Source organism: Cyprinus carpio, chromosome B2 (genome assembly GCF_018340385.1).
Source record: "Cyprinus carpio isolate SPL01 chromosome B2, ASM1834038v1, whole genome shotgun sequence".
Classification (NCBI taxonomy): domain Eukaryota; kingdom Metazoa; phylum Chordata; class Actinopteri; order Cypriniformes; family Cyprinidae; genus Cyprinus; species Cyprinus carpio.
Window position 1 is genome coordinate 29,575,945 of NC_056598.1, and position 19,858 is coordinate 29,595,802.

General features: G+C 35.9%; 2 pseudogenes; both read left to right on the forward strand.

The window, feature by feature from the left end:
* The first annotated feature begins 1,055 nt into the window (after positions 1-1,055).
* On the forward strand, positions 1,056-8,955 carry LOC109109068 (annotated as a pseudogene).
* Positions 8,956-12,562: 3,607 nt separating this feature from the next.
* The window catches only part of LOC109109060, a 54,282-nt pseudogene continuing 46,986 nt past the window's right edge, over positions 12,563-19,858 (forward strand).

Here is a 19,858-nt window from a genome sequence, read left to right on the forward strand (position 1 = left end):
GCTTCAAAATACAGGTGGGTTTTAAATTGCTGCTTGAGTAAGTTAAGTATCATGAGACACTTATAGGCTACATTTTATTAATATATATATATTTTTTATTTTTGTATGTTTGTTACTGTTTAGGTTTGATTTGTTTTAAAAAATAGTAATTTCTTGGGTAGTTAATATTTTTTTAATGGTTTTCTTGCTTTTTTTTTTGTATTTTATTTTTATTCCAGTTAACATTATATCAGTAACTAAAAAGTTTTCAGTTTAGTGTTGTTTTTAGTTAAATACATTAACCTTGAAACTGAACGAAATTATTGATGTTTTATTTATTGTTCATTTCTGTTTCATACATAACTTTTAATTTCAAACATGAGTTTAAAAACTAATTAAGGAAAAAGCCTCTATGTATCATTGAATTTAGGGAGATCTTACATTTAAATGTTTCACTAAAGAAGGAGATCTCAAATAGTATGTTATTAAATTAGTAATATTTGCGTTTCTGAAAGGCTGTAAATGCTTTAGCACCATCTGCAGGATGATAATGGCATTACACATTTAAAATATTCATAACAAAATATCTCTGTATACGATTAAATATAACAGTAGGCAGTACAGTATATGAAAACAGTTACGTTGGTTCTGACAAATAACTCATCATGATGAGGTCTTTAAAGGTGGTTTAAATGGATTCTGCTTTGAGTTTATCAATGGGCTGGAAATACATTCGTCGACCTCTTTCTCCATTCATTCGCTCGCTAGGTGTTTCACTTTCCAGCTGTTGTACAATAAGAAAAAGTTTAGTTTTATTTTATTTTTTTTTAACTCATGGTTAAAAAATAAATGTTAACAAATATAAAATAAGATAAAACAACAGTAAAAAAAAAAAAAAAAAACAAAAATAGATTTAATCTGAATTATCTAAAAACTAGCCTACACATTGCACAATAGCATATAATTTTATAATGTTTCAATATTTGATATATTAATATTGTAAAACACCCACAACTAATTTGCAATGTGTGTTTTTTTTTGTTGTTTTGTTTTGTTCTAAAACGCGTTCCGTCGTCCGTACGTACTAGTTCGTGTTCCGTCCGGGCTTCCGTACTTTGCCTCGTTCTCGCCCTCAGTCGGTCCTACAGCGAAGATGGCGGAAGCTCCCCCGCGGCCCTGCCGGTTCTTCTGCCACCGGTGTTCGGAAGAGATCAGCCCTCGTCTCCCGGTAAGACGCCGCGGTCTTAACGAGCCTCCCCCGAAGGCTTCGAATCGGCATGGATGCGTGTAACGGAACAAACGGCCTCATTTATCACGCGTTTCTCCGCGCTCGCTATGCTAACGGCTAACAGGTTGCTGGTTGCCAATAGCAACACTCAGGATTAAAACGAGGATTTAATTGATTTACACTGAATTGGAGAGGCGAGAGTTTAATCAGACGGACTCTTGGCAGAACTGAGCGCAGATTAAAGAGTGTTCCAGAGCGCTGCTGTCTGTGTAACCTGTCAGAGGCTCAAACTCGGTATCTTCACTAACTAGTCGTCGAGAATCATATAACACTGACACGAGAAGACTTCGTGTTTCTCAAGTGGTTCAGTTGTCTGATCTGTAGATCATGCGGTTTACTTGCTCTAAACAGAGAACTAGTTATGAATGCAGCTGGGTAAGTTAACTAGTTAAGTAGTTTATTAAATAGTGTGCTGTTAATACTGTTTGAGATGTTCATATCCCTGATTTTTGTGTCTTGTCATGTAGTTTAGTTGGCTATAACTGAAAACTGGTGGTTATTAGAGAGCAACTAGTTAGATTTTATTAACTAATAATAAGAGGCGGATGGATTCCAGTGCTTATAGTTGGTTAGATGCTGATGTTTGTCTTGTGTTTGTTAACAGTTTGTTAAGCGGTTAGCTGGTTAGTGTTTGTGTTTTTAACACGGCCTAATTATAATAATCTTTCAAGCTTAGTATTTCTGTGTGTAGGTTAAGCTGGTCAAAGTTTAATTTTCTGTGCTTAGTGTCGTTGAGTCAGCTACTAGTTAGTTAAATCATATCAAGTGTTGTGATGATAACCAATGTTTGCAAGTTGATCAGTTGCAGATGGATTGTTTTATGTGTGCTTTAGGTTTCTGATCATTGATTGATCGATTGATTGATATGGTTAGCTTTTACAGAAGCCTGGTTAATATGAGATCATTATCTTGTTATTGTAAATAGTATTACATTGATCTTATGATCTTTGATAATAAATTGAAGTCTGATAAGCTAGTTGTTTGTTACTGATATGAGATCACCGGTTAGTTTTAGTGACTGGTCAGAGGATCTGTTTTATACGTCAGTCGAGCGTTCTTGTTCTTTTTGCCTCACACTGATATGTTGATGTAGAAGCTGGTTTTATTCTATTGATCTGTGTTCATGTGGGTTTGGTATCTGATCTGTGATTTGTGATTTCTTCACTGTAACTGAAGACTGTTTGTAATGAGAGCAGCTGATTCATTTTAGAAATTATTGTGAGTAATGTCAGATTAAGATCACACATTAATACTTATATGGATCGGGTTAACTAAAGTTACAAATGTAAACCATTAAAACACACACACACACACACACACACACACACACACACACTTTTGTTACTTATAAGAGCAGCCTTATGCTTATTTCAGTTAGTTGCCAAGGCGGTATATCATAAAATAACTCGAAATAAAAATAAATAGATGTTAAAAGGCGTCTCGGTTGTACTAAAATAACACTGGTGTCTCTGGTGGTTTGTGGTTGTTTAACACGCAGCCTGTCACGCTCTCTGGCTCTACAACTTTCTGCTGACGCTCATAACAAATGAAGCTAGTACAGTGGGAGAATGATGATGTCATTTATTAAACTGCCTTAATTTTTGGGACACGTCAGGAGACCGGTTTCACTCGTCAGTTTCACACGCACTATCATCTCTAGCTGTCAGGGAATACGAGGCCAGAGATCTTTCTGCTACTCGTACGAGGTTTGAGAGGGGAGCAGGGAAGAGAATGGATGGAGGTGTCACAAAGCTCTTTTGCTTGTCTCTTCATCATTCTGTGGTGTTATTATCCTGCTGTTATTGTGCGGAGCCTCTAGAACGAGCACGAACAGGACAGAGCCCTGCAGGTCAGCCGGAGGTCATGATACAGGACCAGGCGGAATCTGCATATAATTAAAGGGTTAGTTCAGCCAAAAATGAAAATTATGTCATTAATGACTCACCCTCATGTCGTTCCAAACCCGTAAGACCTCCGTTCATCTTCGGAACACAGTATAAGATATTTTAGATTTAGTCTGAGAGCTTTCTGTTCCTCCATTGAGAATGTATGTACGGTATACTGTCCACGTCCAGAAAGGTAATAAAAAAAACATCTTCAAAGTAGTCCATGTGACATCAGAGGGTCCGTTAGAATTTTTGAAGCATCGAAAATAAATTTTGCTCCAAAAATAACAAAAAATTACGACTTTATTCATCATTTTCTTCTCTTCCGGGTCTGTTGTGAGCGCGACTGCTATTGGGCGCGACGTACGACGCTGCTGACGTGTTCTCTGGTGCACCCAATAACGCGCTCACAACAGACCCGGAAGAGAAGAAAATGCTTAAAAAAAAGTAATTTTTGTTATTTTTGGAGCAAAATGTATATTCGATGCTTCAATAAATTCTAACTGACCCTCTGATGTCACATGGACTACTTTGAAGATGTTTTTATATAACTTTCTGGACGTGGACAGTATACCGTCCACATACATTCTCAATGGAGGAACAGAAAGCTCTCGGACTAAATCTAAAATCTTATACTGTGTTCCGAAGATGAACGGAGGTCTTACGGGTTTGGAACGACATGAGGGTGAGTCATTAATGACATAATTTTCATTTTTGGCTGAACTAACCCTTTAAGGGCATTCTGCAGAATTCATTTGTGAAAAAAAAAATGTGTTCAGTGTACAACATGTTTATTTGCTGTGAGTACAGTTTGTGAGTTGATTCAGTGGGTGGTGTTTTCTGTTTTCAGGATTACATCTGTCCGCGGTGTGAGTCCGGCTTCATCGAGGAGTTGCCTGGAGAGGGAAGGTAAAGTACTGACCTGCTGCTGTGGATCTGGAAACATCGCGTTATGTTTTTGCCCAAACTTGTGTCTCTGGTTGGAATTCCACATCAGGAAATCTGTTTGCTACATTGATGAAGACTGTGAATGATTTTCACAAGCATTAGAAACAGAAAAAACAATAATGTGAAGATTTGATCTTTTCTATCACTGTTTTTGCTGAAGTTTCCTGAATTTACATTTGCTATTTGCCTTTTCAGTTCAGAGAATGGGTCCACATCTACAGCCTCTAATGACAGAAATCGGCCCTCGTTTGAGGTGAGCTGTCATCCACTGTGTCTCTGTAATTGCTTTTGGCTGCTGAGTTCACTTGGCATGCAAACTTTGGTCCTTATATATTGAGTACAGTGTGGCCCACAATTCAAACTTTGACAATATGCATTTAACTGATGCTCATATCCAGAGCAACATACAGATTTAGACTATGGTTAATAGATGGGAAGCATGCAAATCATAAATTGTTGAAAGCATGGTAGAATATTCTCCAGGCCTCCAGTACTGCATAGAAAACCACAGACGCCACATTAAGAAAATCGTGTGTGAAATTGAACTCACGAAAGCTTTACCTCTCACCCGTCAGAATGTGGGACCAGCACTTGTTTACGTTCCCGCACGGTTACGCCAGTTTGCTCTGGGGATCTTCGATGAGGGCTTCGACTTCAGAGCGGGTTTGCCAGCCGAAGATAACCGTGACGCTGAGAACCGCAGAGAGCGGGAGATGGCCTCACGACAGCGCTACGGGGCCCGACAGCCACGGGGACGACACGTGCCCCGGAGACAAGGAGTGCGGCATGAGGGTGTACCCACTTTAGAAGGGTGAGAGAATTCAGCAGATGGCACTGTACTGCAGATTTATTCAGCTGGGTTTGCACTCTGAATTATTGAACTTTAAAAAAAAAAAAAAAATTTATTAAATTATTGAAGATTGATCTGTTCTGTATTCCCACTGTAGTGGGAAAGGAATCAGGAAATTATAAGGAGTTAAAAATGTGATTTCCAGGTCTAAAAATGTCAAGATAATCAATAATAATAATAAATAAGTATATATACACTACCGTTCGAAAGTTTGGGGTCAGTAAGACTTGTAATGTTTTTTAAAGAAGTCTCTTATGCTCATCAGGCCTGCATTTATTTGATCAAAAATACAGGGAAAAAACAGTAATCTGCCCAAATGTTACAATATGAAATAATGTTTTCTATTTTAATATCCTTTAAAATATCATTTATTTCTGTGATGCAAAGCTGAATTTAAATCAGCCATTACTCCAGTATAAAAGTGTCACATGATCCTTCAGAAATCATTCCAATATGCTGATTTATCATTAGAATTATCAATGTTGGCAACAGTTGTGCTGACAAATAATAATTTAAAAACAGCGATACTTTTTTCAGGATTCTTTGATGAATAAAAAGTTAAAAAGAACAGCATTTATTCAAAATAGAAATCTTTTCTATCACTTCTTGTCAATTTAACACATCCTTGCTGAATGAAAGTTTTAATTTCTTTCAATAAAAGAAAGAATAAAAATTTACTGACCCCCAAACTTTTGAATGGTAGTGTATATTGTTAAAAAATATTTCTATTTTAAATAAATGCTGTTCTTTTTAACTTTTTATTTATCAAAGAATCCTGAAAAAAAGTATCACAGCTTCCAAAAAATATTTGGCTGTTGCCAACATTGATAATTCTAATAATAAATCAGCATATTAGAATGATTTCTGAAGGATCATGTGACACTTTATACTGGAGTAATGATGCTGGAAATTCAGCTTTGCATCACAGATATAAATTATATTTTAAAGGATATTTAAATAGAAACCATTATTTTATATTCTAACAACATTTTGCAAGATTAGTTTTTTTTTTTTTTTTTGCATTTTTGATCAAATAAATGCAGCCTTGATGAGCAGAAGAGACTTCTTTAAAAAAACATTACAAGTCTTACTGATCCCTAACTTATATATATATATAATTTTTTTTCTTCTTCTTCTTCTAGTTATTCTCAGCTCATTATAAAATTTACAAATATTTTTAAAACCTTACCTAGTAATCAGTCTCAGAAAATTCATTGGTCAAAGGTGTGGGGAAATATTTCATGGGCCATTACTGTAAACCACAGGAGCCCAAACATTTTCTTACGAAAGACCAAAAATGAAACTTGCCATGTGCCAAAAGTAAATATTTCATTATATACAACTAATTTATATTGATATGTTTACAATTTAAATAATAATAATAATAAATATAATTAAAAAAAAAATTATATTATTTTTAATCAAATTCACTTGTGTGAACTATATGAAAAAAAAACCTTTTTTCAGTGTAAAAGTTAAAATGTTTGAAACTGTTCATTTGTTTTGTTTTCACAGAATCATTCAGCAGTTAGTTAATGGAATTATTGCTCCGACAGCTATGCCAAACGTGGCGATGGGGCCATGGTGAGTCCCCAATGAAATTTTCTGTCTTTACGTCATTTCTCAGTCTGTGACAAACCACAGCTGATCACTGGACTCTAAACTGCTGTTCTACAGGGGAGTGCTGCACTCAAACCCAATGGACTATGCATGGGGTGCCAATGGATTAGATGCCATCATAACTCAGGTCTCAAATGGCTTATTGCTTTATTTTATAACCACAAGAAATATGAAACTCTACAGAGCCTTGTGTTGCTCTGTGATAAACATACTCACTTTTTTGTCCCTGTTGTCGTCCTGTAGTTATTAAATCAGTTTGAAAATACGGGTCCCCCTCCGGCAGACAAAGAGAAGATTAAGAGTCTCCCTACGGTCCAGATAACACAGGAGCATGTGGGTAAGAAGACAGACGTCTGATACATGAGCACACACTGCTGGAGCTCAGCATCAGTTGATCTGTGTGCTTCAAACAGGGTTAGATGTCCCACGTGGTCAACCCCCTCTGAAGCACTGCATCTCTAAATTCATCCACATTTAAAGAGCCATCGCTGCAGCCGTCAAAACACTGCTTTTCTAAAAGATTCACGCCTTTTGGTGCTAACGTCAGACCGGCTGTGAACAGAGTTCCTGTATTTATGTCTCTTTTTTTTGTGAGCAAAATAACACTTTTGTGCAATAAGATAGATATTAAAAATATGTAATATATGTAAATACACACACACACGCAGTGTTTATAGATAGTTTATACAGAATATAAGTACACACACAGATACTATTGTTCTCAAAAGCATGAGGTCACTAAAAGGTTTTAAAGAAATTATTTTATTCAGCAAGGATGCATTAAATTGATCAAAAGCGACAGTAAAGACATTGATTATGTTACAGAAGATTTCTATTTTAAAGAAATGTTGTTCTATTCAAAAAAGTGACCCCAAACTTTTGAATAATTTTATATATATAGTTTATGTAACAAATAACACCTACACAATCCAATAAATAATTATTGTATTCAACTTTTCAACATCATCATATAAATATAAATCCTGAACCTTGACGTTTACGTGTTTTTGTTTTTTTTTGGTTCAGGTGCTGGTCTAGAGTGTCCTGTCTGTAAAGAAGACTACAGCGCAGGAGAGAACGTTAGACAACTTCCTTGCAATCATCTCTTTCATAACGACTGTGTCGTTCCCTGGCTCGAGCAGGTGTGTTTCTCTTCTGTTTTATTTCATTTCTCCATACTTAATCATCTTAGCTCAAAATATTGACAACTTTTGACCGTGTATATTAATGAGTGATCCAGATAAAGTCTGTTTCAGTTTGTAGTTTGTGACATTAATTTCATGGTTCCTGGTTCTGTACAGAAAGGCAGGAGTTTGCGAATTGAATTTGTGCTAATAACTGCTGCTGATGTGTTTGGGGTCATCGTGTTATACAGCACCTTTTAAAATGAATATGCATGTGTTGCATTGAAAAAGTACTTCTGTAAAAGTAATAAGGCAGGCTTTCAGAAATATGCTCGTCAAACTAAGACACTTCTAACTTTGTTTCAAGAAAACGAACAGGATGGGAATAAAGAGCTGAAGTTAGTCATTGCTCAGTGAGGGATTGTTAGCGCACGTCAACGGTCAACCTAAAGTTTAGACTCAATTTCAGACTTTTTTTTCTATTTAAATGTTGATATTATAACTTTATATATATTATTATTATCTAAATGTTTATATATTATTCGTATTACCACAGTATGACCTAAAATCCATTATATATGTAGAAAATTAACTAAAAATGAATGAAAATTATAAAGACGTTTAAAATTAAAATATCATATAAACATAAAAAAGTTTATATTTTTAAAAAATGACAAGCACACCAAAATTACTAAAACTAAAATTAAAAATGAAATTCAAAATATTAATAAAAACTACTAGTATCTTGATGATACTAAAATAAAACTGTTCAGAAATCATTCTAAAATGCTGCTTTGCTGCTCAAGAAACATTTCTTATCAATATTATCAATGTTTTTTTTTTTTTTTGCAGAAACCACAATGTATTTTTTTCAGGGTTCTTTGTGTATATAAAGAACAGCGTTACATGTTTAGTCTGTGTTTCCCAGCATGACACGTGTCCAGTGTGCAGGAAGAGTTTGAGCGGGCAGAACACAGCCACGGATCCGCCCGGCCTATCAGGGATGAACTTCACCCCCTCTTCCTCCTCCTCTTCTTCCTCCAGCTCTCCGAGCAACGAGAACGCCACCAATAACTCGTAAGAGCTCAGCCCACATCCCCAACACATCTACACATCATCATCATCATCATCATCATCTCAGCCGCGCCGCCCTGCGCCGGCCCGGTCCACACACACTCTTTCCCTCCCACCGGAGACTGATCTGTGACACGGTGGACCCAGCGCTGAACCTGCCCATCACTACCAACACACACACACACAGACAGCGCAGAGAGCGCGCCAAACCCTGGGAGAACAATACACTCTTCTGTTGCTTTTTTTTAAACCGCTGAACTTCAGAGCGATCATTCCACAAGGTCCGCGTGACGTGCTTTTAATCAGCAGAAAGCGTGAGAAAAATGCTGAGGAAAAGAGAGAGATGAAGGAAAAGAGGAAGAGGATGTTACGCAGGATGACGTGACAGATCTGAAGACACAACGAGCTGAACTGCGTTTTAGAAGCAGACTTTGTGTCTCTCCAGAGGGACGCGGTCAGATCCAACCTTTTGTTTTTTATCCTATTATTATTTAACTTACAAAAAAAACTTGACTAATTAACGAAAGTTATTATTTAATAACCTAAAAAAACCCAACAACACCACCCACCACAAAAAAAAAAGAAAAAAAAAAGAAACTGTGTATTATGCTAAAGCCTGTTTTAGAACCACCAATAACTTTGTTACTTTTGAATAAAATTTTGACATTTTACAGTTTACCGTAATCAGCAAAAAAACAGATTCTCATTACTGTAATACGAAAAAATACTATTCAGTTCAGTTTATAGATGATATTGTTAGTTGTACTGCCTTTAATTTGATAAATCATTTTATTACAGTATTTTATATTGTAATACTACATTACAGTAATGAGTAATGCATTACTGAATGCTTTATTGTAAATAATTGTCATGAAATTATCTAAAATATAGTCATTTTAGGCATAATACATTTTTATTTTCTTTTGATGTTGGGGTTAAATAAAACCTGGATGTGTTTTTTGTGATTCACCCATATATATATGAAACATACTATAACAAGAATAAGAGCTGTGTCATATTGTGAAAAGCCAAGTGATCCAAGAACATCTGTGACTGAGTGCAGGTTTCTCTCCTAATATTTATTTGCACAGCGAAGATTATTAGAACATTGAACAAACAGAAAAGTGTGAATGTTTTTTTTTTTTTTTTTTAATTGGCAACATTTGATATGATTTTCTACATTGAGCATCGTCCTTAAAACTCATGAGAGAATATTTCACCCTGCATTTTTTGGGCCTTTATCCAAGCGGCACACGGCCGGAGAACGTGATAAAAGCTCTCTCTTGCTTTCTCTCACTCTAACTCTTTCTTTTTTTTTTTCTTTTATATTTTTAAATCTCCTCACATCCAGCTGTCTTCTCTCAGTCTGCAACACATATTCAGTGACTTTCAGTTCAAGGCAACTTTTTTTTTAACTTATTTTAAGTTAAATGGTTTGTTTTTGTAAATCATAATAAAGGAGAAGAACAAATGAATGAATGTATCACTGCTGATGATGAAATGTTTCATAAAAACTCATTTGTCTCTCCGCAGATCACGAACACAAACTAACACCAGAGTTTCTGTGTTTATTCCAATTCTTTATTCTAATAGACACTTTCAAAGGTCAGTACTTAACTGAAAATGAGAAATAGTTTCAGTTTTTTATGTACATGGTTTTTGTTTTTAGTATTTATTATTGTTATTCTGAAAATTAGAAATTAGTTTGTTTATATTTTATTTCAGTAACATTAACTTTTTATAATTAATGTAAATTCATATATTTATAGTTTTTATATATATTTTTTAGTATTTATTATTCCAATTTTAAATATTCATTTTAGTACTTAAACTGAAAATTAGATAAGTTAGTTTAATGTTTTTTTTTTTAAGCCATATTTTTAGGACTTATTATAATTTTTAAATAGTCATTTTAGTTATTAGAAAATTAGAAATGAATTTGTTCCTTTTATTTTGGTTACCATTTATTTTCTTTAAATGAATGTAAATGTATGTACATAAATTGCGACACTGATTTGCAGGTATATATTGCAACTTTTAAAAAAAAAATAATGACATGTTTTATTGTTTATCACTATATAACCAAAACTCAAATAATGTAGTTTTCATTTTACACTAATTCCTCAAGCAGCAATTAAGGAGCCATTATTTATTGATTTTTATTGATTTGCTGCTGCATTTTTAAACTGTCTGTTCCAATATAATATACTCCATTCTTCAACAGCCAAGAGCTGAATCTTGAGTCAGCTTCATGTTCAGATCGGACTGAATGATCAGCCAGCCGTCTGATGGAAAGAGGTTTCAGTGAAGTGTTGAGTTGTGTCTGATCTTCAGCCAGACTCCATTATCTGCAAGAGTGACCGGCCTGTTGCTGCAAACTCATTTTGAAGTGAATTTACTGTTGGCTATAAACAGCTCAAGCAGTCCCTGTACTGTACCGCTGTGTGTTTTCAGACCGAGAGCTCTCTCTGCCCTCTTGCAGTGTGTTTTTATTGTATTTATTTCTATGAGACGCACCAAACCAACCATATATAAAGACTTGTGGGCTGTTTTTTGACTTGAGTCGGTTAGTGAGCTGCCTCACTGCTGCTCTTAAAAAGAAAGGTTCCCGAGGAGGGTTTTTCATAGTGATGCCACAGAAAAACTCTTTTCGGTTCACCAAAGAACCTTTCAGTGATCTTTTCCTAAAAGAACCACTTTTTGTTAGTGTGAAGAACATTTTAATAGACTAAAGAATTGTTTTCTGCTATAAAGGACCTTTTGTGGAGTGGAAAGATTCCATGATGTTAAAGGTTCTTCATGGAACCATCGATGCCAAGAAACAAGCTTCATTTTTAAGGGTGTTGATGCACCACACTTAGCTTTATCGTGATAAAACCTCTTCTTGATTGGGCACTAAATGATGTCTAAGTTTCAAGTATGCACTTAATAGATGCATCTTTAGTTTTATTTTAGTATTATTTATATAATAGTATACTATTTATAAATGTTTTGAATTGGCTTTTATTTTTATATTTTCAGTTTTTATTTTAATTATAGGTTTTGTATTTTTGTTTGTCATTTCTTTTTTTCTCTATTTCCATTACTTTAATTTAGTTTTAGATTTTTTTGTACTTCAGTGGTACTTTGCTTTATTTAGTTGCCAAAGCAACACTTCTAATTTCCAAAAGTTTTCCCTCTGATTTTTAGATTTTCAGATTTCATATTAATGTTAGTTTTTGTTGTTGTTTTTTTTGTTTGTTGTTGTTGTGATTTTATTTTTACTTCAGTTTTAGTTTTAGTAGTTTTAGTGCTTCAACCTAAACTACTTTTACTTAGTTGCCAAAGGAACATTTCTAATTTTTGTTTGTTTTTCATCTGATTTTTATATTTTCAGATTTCCTTTTAATGTTTTTTCTTGTTGTTGTTGTTGTTTTGCTTTTCATTTTTATTAGCTTTTTTTTTTAAATATGTCCATTAGACTATTTTTTTTATTTCAGTTTAATTTTAGTAATTTTAATAACTTATTTTAGTTAATTGCCAAGGCAACATTTTCTTTAAGCTTTTCATCTAATATTTATATTAGATTTTATTTCTATTACAAATATTAATAAAATTAATACATTAATTAACCTTTATTGTTTTTTTTAGTAATTTTGTTATGTGCTTTTGTCATTTTTATTACTTTGTTATTGTTTTTTTATATATAAATATTCCAACATAGCTAGCTTTAACTAATTTTTATTTCAGTCTTAGTACCAAAAAAAAAACCCAATTCATTTATAAACAAATTCAACAAATCTTCTTCTTCTTTTTTTTTTTTTTTATCTAATATTTATATTTTATTTCACTTTCCAAAAACAACTTTGCTGCTTTTCAAACAATCTTTCATGGTTCAGTGTGTGATACGAATTCCCAGAGTCACGGAAAACCTGGAAATATTTTAGGGAAACTGGTTTGGACATGTTATAGTGAATGTGTTTTTCCTGTTATGCTTAGAAATAAAATAAAACCTCTTAAATGCAATGCCTATAAAATGATTTGGAAAAAAAAAAACCTTATCCATTAATGATTCCGATAACTGGTGTCCATCGGTATAAACCTGTAGGAATCCTGCTGATCTCCTGAATCTGAAAAGCTTCCAAGATTGGTCCACAGATCTCCTGCTTTCTTGGAACTTTGCCTTTTATGCAAATGAAGCCCAAAGCATCATCCCTAAATGTGTCATACCAGGAAGTGGGTGCCGGCATTCAGTTCTGCAGAGAGACAGAGAGATTGATCCGGAGCTGCTCCGGTTAAACACTTCCCAAGTGGGAAGCAGAGCGTGTGGCTGGGAGCATGGCGACCCCGCTGACCTCCAGAGGTCAAGCGCTCCATCACTGAAGGGACGCGGCAGCATCTCTCTCTCCCTCCGCCGGGTTGAGACAACCTTTCAATGTCATTGCTCCGGGCTGCTGTTCTGTCTGTCTGTCACACATCAGCGTCAGGGAACACAAGGTAAGATCTGACGGTCTGCAGGTTTCCTCGGTAATGACTGCAGTCTGCTGCTGTAGGTCAGCATCAATGATATTCAAGGAGGAAGATGACTTGCTTTTTGTAGGTAATGTACTCAGGAAGATGCTTTCTGATTGTGGAAGTGGTCCAGAGCAAATGATCAGCTTTCTCTCGTGTTTAATCGATGTTCATGTCATGCATATGTCTGTTATGACAGCAGAGATCAATCAGTGAGTTCTGATTTTTGCATTGTAAATCTGGGATGTATCCCCCCCATTTAAACCTGGAAAAATTATGATGTGAAATGAGGAAATATTTCAGATTATGCAGAAAACCTATGTAAGAAAAGTATGATCTTCCTGCTTCCATTGAAGCACATAATGCTCTTTGGAACCAAGGTTATTATAGTTAATTAAAATCAAAACTGAAATGAATATTAAAACCATCAAAAATGTTACTTCAAATAATTATAACTGTTAATTTAAGTTCACTTGACAAAATTATATATATATATATATATATATCAATTTTAATACAACTTCAATTCACACAAATCAAAATAACATATAAAACAAATAATTCAAATAAAAATAACATTTATTAATAAAAAATATAATACAAAAATGTAAATGTACAATTATTTCAGTTTTATTTAATGTTTTATCTTAGTGTTACTAAAATAACACTGTTTGGAAAATTCTCAAGTTATTATCCTATGATACAATGTGTAATTATATTTGTGATTAATATGTTTAATTATAATATTTTTATTTTTATGTTTTTATATTTTGATAAAATATCTTGATAATATATTTGCAAAAATGTGATCTTTGTCTTGTCCTGCTGGATTTCCTTTTTTTGTTCTTCTTTTTATTTCTTTAATGACAAACATTTTTGAACATTACAGCCAACATCTATATGTTCACTCTCAGAATTTCATTTTTTTTTCTTTACAAAAAAGGTCACTAGGGTTGTACCTATTCAAAAGGTATACATTTGTAACTTATTTACCCCCACGTATTAATATAGAACCTTAAATGTACGCATTAGTATCTAAAGTGTACACATTAGCACCTTTTGAAAGGGCTTTTCTACCTTTTTTTCCCATGAGAGTGTTTTATATAAAATACTTCTGAAGATTATGGGTACATTGGTTTTGAGAACATCTGGGCAGATGAGGTCATAGAATAGTCAAATTTCTTCTTCTTGAAATTACACTCTGTATTTGTTCTATTGGAGATGTGACAAGTGTATTTGCTCTTTGGGGTTCCTGGAGACATTCAACAAGTGTTTGAAGCTGAATGACCCCAGTGCTTGTCCGGAGCTGCTGTAGTTCCACCTGTGCGCCGGTAGGTGGCGTCGCGCTGCAGTCTGATTGCGCTCTGGTGACCGTCATTGAGCGCATCCTCTGCTGTTATGACATCATAACGCCATGACGACAGCTGCAGCTTTAGACACAAAAAGTGCCAGACTGTTTATGCGACAATAGTAACTAAATATTCCAGCCATCTGTTTATGCCTGCGACCTCAGGCATTTATAGATTTCTGCACAGACACGACAAACTTGATTGATTACTTTTTAAGTCAGTGAAGACAATAGATGAACAGAACGAAACGTTAGCTTATGCATAGGCCTACATAATTAACGTGGCTCTTATTTTATGCTATTACGCGCGTGCAATAACAAAAACAATGCATTAACGTTTATTTTCGAATGTTTTCTTTATATGTAGTAGCTAGTTTTTGGTCAGTTTTTCCAAATTTCTCCCAGTTCTGGTAGTAGGCTATTTTGTTTTTCTTTTATCTCCGTTTATAAATTCTATTTGAATTGACATTAAAACGTTTTATTAAAACACTTAACCTGTGACTAATATGCCAGCTCTTTTATTAAATAATGTGCGGTTACCATCATTTTACACTCTCAGACAAAAATGTGGAAAAAAGTTGAACACTGAGACGGTCTACCATTGAAAAAGCTACATCCTTGTACACTATTTACTGTTATAAGTGCATAGTAATACCTTAAAGGTAGGCCTACATATTAGTCCCTCATATATATTAGTCCCTGAAAAAAAAAAAAAAAAAAAAAAAAAAAAAAAAATTTATATATATATATATATTTTTTTTTTTTCAGTGCTGATTTATCACGAATCTTGGTAAATCAGAACTGGATTCTCTTTCTAATAAGCATTTAAAAATGTCATAACCTTGAAACGACTCAAAAGACGGTTTATTTGACAGAATGTTTAAAATCCTTTATATATGTAGGCTATTTATTGAATTGCGCTCACTGAGTGACCGAACAAACTGTTAATAAACTAAGAGCTGTTACATTTTGTTGGCAAATAAATCACGTAGGTCTCTCTCTCTCTCTCTCTCTCTCTGTCTCTTTCTCTTTGTCTCTCACCCATCATCCCTGCTGATTGGTTTCCCGCAAAGATAATTACAACAGGCCAAATCTGATCCGGTGAATGACATGGACCGGAATGAGCTCTCTCCCGGTTCGGATGTTGCCATGGCGAAGAAAGCGGCCCAGAAGAGCGCGCCGGCGTACCTCTGCGCCAAGAGTTGCCTGGAGTCCAACTCGGATGCCGCGGGGTCGAACCTGAAACCCAATCACGTCGCCACGGAGGAGACCGAGGACGCGGAGGAGGAATCCGAGTTTCAGCATCCGCGCCTGAGGAGAACAGGAGGGGGGAGCAGCGTCCAGATTAAGAGCTGCGCACCGGGAGGAGGAGCGTCCAGGAGCTCCACTTCCACCGATGCGCGCCTGGGTGATGCTGATGCTGCTCCTGCGGGTCGCCACGAAACCGTTAAGGGCGGAGGAGAAGAAGCCAAAGCATCTACCGTAGTGGCCACCGTGACGGTAGAGGCTTGTAATGCTGCCGAAGGCGACGGCAATCCCTCAGCACCGCTTTCCAGCATGAAATGCAACAAGAACGGGGAATGCAGGAGGGACTCCGGCACCGGGAGCCTCCGGTCCATCATGTCCAAACACGACGGGAGCAAGCGGGCGGCGTGCAATTCAACGAGCAGCGTGGACGCGGCCAGCACGCAGGGTCAGGACGCCTCGAATCCCGGCGTCCCGGAGAAGAAGGATTCCAAAGTGTCCTTTTCCAACGCACCCAGCAGGAAAGCCTCGTCTTCCATCCACGGCGCGCAGCAGCCCCGCAACTCGGTGACGTTCCTCAAATCCGAGGATGGAGCGCAGGAGGACGGCGAGACGCGGGGCAGCCAGGCGAGCTTCATGCAGCGGCAGTTCAGCAGCATGTTGCAGCCCGGGGTCAATAAATTCTCCCTGCGCATGTACGGGAGCCAGAAGGCGGTGGAGAAGGAGCAGCAGCGCGTGAAATCGGCCGGGAACTGGATCATTCACCCCTACAGCGACTTCAGGTAGAGAAACTTTGCTTGAGAATGTGGCATCTATTGGATCAGATGTGACCCGTGAATGAAAAGTGTGCTTTTTCATCTCAATTTTCTAACATTTAAACAATATTTAAGATGCACGAGAGAGTCTTAAGATCTTGCCCTATTAGTGACTTTGAGCATCAGGTTTTATGTCAGCTCCAGTGCTGCTGTTATTAAAGCAACAGATGCCTTCTCCAATGTATGCTAATGATTCCATTTTAGCATTAATAATAAAAGTATTTTAATAATGGTCTCACACTTTTGAACCCTAAACCTGTTGAGCAGTAGTTTTAAACTAAATATGATTTGGCTAATTTATGATGTTTTCAGTGTATTTTTAATAAAATTTCCTCACAAGACACTCTCCATAATTTGACCCTTGAAAGCAATTTAATTATTTAAACATATACATATACTTCCAAAGTGAAACAGTTTTTATGTGAGCATCATATTTATCCTCTCATAAGGCTATATGGTTTAAAAAGCAAAACAAAAAAGCAATACCATTGTGATTTTTTTTTTTTTTTCATACATATTGTTGCACTTAGAATTTTTGTCCAAGCTGAGTTAAATGTATTTCTACCTGACAAGATAGCAATGTGAGACCTAATACATTGAATCACATAAGCACTTTTTTTGGCAAGTACTGTAGATATCATCCTAAATTATATTTTGAGATATAATCACAATTTTAAAATACTGAAGCATTGTCCTCAATAAATACAGTTTAGGTGTTTCTCTACAGATGATCATGCTGTCATGCATTATGTCTGTATCAGTGAGGAACATCGATTCAGCTCCACAGTCAGTCTGGACTCAAAATGTTTTGCATGCTATGAAAACTATTGGATGACTCTTTAGCTTTGCATTGCTCAGGGTTCATGCATCAGGTTGCATTTGACATTTATGCAACATGTGAGTAAATGATTATGTTGGATGCAGATCACTGAATGCTGCAGTACTTGTGCTTGTGTGATTTAATTTGGATGTTTTTGACATTGACTCTTCATCCGATAATAAACAAATATTGTTGATGATGAAAACCTGCATGCGATTTTTACGTTTAGCCAAGCTATGCAATAACATGCTCATATCCATTTCATTTTGCATCGTCTCCATAGAAAACCTGAAATGGAAACATATTTATTTCAATACTCCCACTCCATTCAAAGTCATCTTGACATATCACAGACCCTCAGAGCTTCTTAGAGCCGATCAGCTGTGCAAACCTTGATAAAAGAAGCTGCCATTGTGTACGAGTTGCATCAGTCTCCAGTTATGAGTCAGCATGCACCTAAGCGTATGCTGCTGTGACCTTGAGTTGCACACGTGTGCGAGCACCACATGGAAACGGATCACATCCGCTCCACACAGACCTTTATTTCAGACCCTCAGGAACTGCACCAGTCTCAGCCGTGTGAGACTTTCAAATATCAGGAGTCTTCTGAGGTTTTCGACACTCTTGCCCTTTTTACAAGGTCAATAAAAAGCATTCTCTACAGCACATTGCAATGCATTGGTGCATGCATCTTTGCAATGCTAATGTTATTGATTTTTAGTATTGTTTTCAAAGAAAAACCTTTTTTTTTTTTTTTGCTGAATTTTTCTCATTTTTTTGACAGAAGTTTAATTGACTCATTAATTTTCATTCATGTCTTTAACAAAAGCACTCAAGGGCAGCATGAATTAGAAAATGTAGGTCACGAGAATCTTGAAAATGCATGTCATGATGTTTATTTAAATGTTTGTAAAATGCTTTGAAAAATGTCTCCTTGTTTCAATAGCTTGACTTTTCATAATTGTTTGCATCTAAAATCTAACATTACTTTTGTTCGAAATATATACAGTATACTTACAAATTAATGTTCATCCAATAGTTATTAAATTAATATATAATCAATTATAGCATATTTATTGACTTATTTTTACAAAGATTAATGAATACTGAATGTATTGCTCATTGAAAGTTAATATTAGTTAATGCATTTCTAATGTAAAGTCCAAAAATGTAAATTAATGCTTGCTTATAGCTGTCTTTTTGAGATTTCTGGAATAGTGACTTCCTCTTGCATAGCAAATGGTTTATGCATTTACATGATGCATGCAAAATGTTAATAGGACTGAATTTGGATTTAAATTGTAATACTCCTAACTGTCATTTTGAAACAATTAATGTTATCACCTTTGTAAATATACAAATAAGAACATCATCCAAGGGTTTACAAATGTACAGCAGTAAAATCACCTTAACCTACTGTACTACTTACTTTCTACGGAGTAAAGATGGTGTTGGATAAAGCCAATTTCTTTGCTTTTCTCTCCTGCAGGTTCTACTGGGATTTCACCATGCTTCTCTTCATGGTGGGCAACCTGATCATTATTCCCGTTGGCATCACCTTCTTCAAAGAAGAGACGACTATGCCGTGGATCCTCTTCAACGTGGTCTCTGACACCTTCTTCCTCATGGACCTGGTGCTCAACTTCCGCACGGGTATCATTATCGAGGACAATTCTGACATCATCCTGGACCCCAAGACCATCAAGAAGAAGTACCTGAAGACCTGGTTTATTGTGGACTTTGTCTCGTCCATTCCGGTGGATTATATCTTCCTGATCGTGGAGAAGGGCATAGACTCAGAGGTGTATAAGACAGCACGAGCGCTGAGGATTGTGCGTTTCACTAAAATCCTGAGCTTGCTGAGGCTGCTGCGTCTCTCCCGGCTTATCCGCTACATTCACCAGTGGGAAGAGGTACGTCAACAGACACCACCACAATCTCACATATATACCCCATCAAAGGTGTCTACACAAAGAGCCATATGTATCAAATCTGTTAGACATGGAATCCAAGAAAATACAAGAAAAAAAATCATGCTTTGTTAAATTATTATAATTATTAGAGCCCGACAGATATATAGCCTAGTTTAGCTGATTTTATCGGCCGATATGAGCCTGTCACAGATATATCGGTATCGGCAAATATGCTGCTGATATGCCACTGATATGAATTTTTTTTACGGAACATAAAACCCAGATAAAATGCATGTATGCTCTTTTATACCTTTAATGGAGGTTTAATAGAATCTTCAATTTAGCTTTGTTTAAAGTTGTGATGAAATAGTAGCGTCACATCTGTTCTTCTGTACAGGTGCTGATTGGGTGTTGAGATGTGGGTGTGGCATTCAAATGTGCAGGCACATAATTGTAA